The sequence below is a fragment of the Rhinopithecus roxellana genome, chromosome 5 (assembly GCF_007565055.1).
Source record: "Rhinopithecus roxellana isolate Shanxi Qingling chromosome 5, ASM756505v1, whole genome shotgun sequence".
NCBI classification, from domain to species: Eukaryota; Metazoa; Chordata; class Mammalia; order Primates; family Cercopithecidae; genus Rhinopithecus; species Rhinopithecus roxellana.
Window position 1 is genome coordinate 72,952,249 of NC_044553.1, and position 1,198 is coordinate 72,953,446.

Sequence of the window (1,198 nt, forward strand, 5' to 3'; positions counted from 1 at the left end):
TGTCCAGAATTACATAGCTAGTAACTGGTGGAGTAAGGCTGTTAACCTCAACTGTATTTGACTTCAAACCTATGTTTTTATCATACAGTATTATTCAAATTTGGGAAAGAAGGGACCCAATACAAAAGTAAAGACTGAGCTGGTTTTCTTTTTTTTTTTTTTTTTTAAGAAAATGTTTGTGATTTTATTGTATCATGAGGCATTGAAACATCTGAACAAATCAGTGTCTGGGTGGTGAGGCAGCTGCTTTCTCCTTCCCTTCTGCCTTACTTAGGTCTTTCAAGGCATGCATGGTATAGCCCAAACTTCTTCCTTCAGATGCAGGTAGTCTAACATCCAAACATCGTGCACAACACCTGGGTGGCAGCACTGCACTATGCCCACTCCCACCATGGACCCGCTCCTTTGGCATGATATGTGGAGCATCTGGAGTGTGAATGGTACTGGAAAGAGGAGGGAGGAGGAAACAGCATGACTGCCTGGCTGGGAAGAGATCAGCCCAAGATGTGCAGGCCAAGCCTGAACATGTCATTGGCGCAAACCCAAGTCTTGTTGATGTTCTTCAACAGGAACATCTATCTGGTGGAACCCCATGATGGAGTCTCCATCCACCGTAAGCTGGCCCACAACCATGCTGATGATGCAGCTGGCGTGGGCTGATGGTCCTGTGCTGTGATGCTGTGCTGGATTTTTTGGAAGGGATGACTAGACAACTTCTCCACAGTGGCAGCTTTCCCCTGGAATTGCCGTCCTTCCCACATGAGGCATGGCACATCACTGTAAATTGCACCTAGTTGGGTTTTCTCATTATGAAATAACTGGTAGTAATGCTGAATGAAGCTGGATCAAATCTGCTCCCAGATTGGCTCATCTCCCATTCTGGAGCATCACCCAGCCTCGTTGAGACCTGAAGGGTTGGCACAGTGGCAGTGTGACAACCCAGCACAGTCTGCCAAGACTGAGCTTCTTCAAAAACTATTTGTGAAAACTGCTGGGTGTGGTGGCTCACACCTGTAATCCCAGTGCTTTGAGAGGCCGAGGTGGGAGGATCACTTGAGGCCAGGAGTTCAAGACCAGCCTGAGCAGCATAGTGAGACCTTGTCTCTACAGAAAAGTAAAAATAAAAAAAATTAGCCAGGTGTGGCAGCACACACCTGTAGTCCCACCTGCTTGGGAGGCTGAGGCAGGAGGATTGCTC

At 47.4% G+C, this 1,198-nt stretch overlaps 1 pseudogene; it reads right to left on the minus strand.

Annotated features, from left to right (window-relative positions):
* Positions 1–494: 494 nt before the first annotated feature.
* On the minus strand, positions 495–878 carry LOC115897417 (annotated as a pseudogene).
* Positions 879–1,198: the final 320 nt, after the last annotated feature.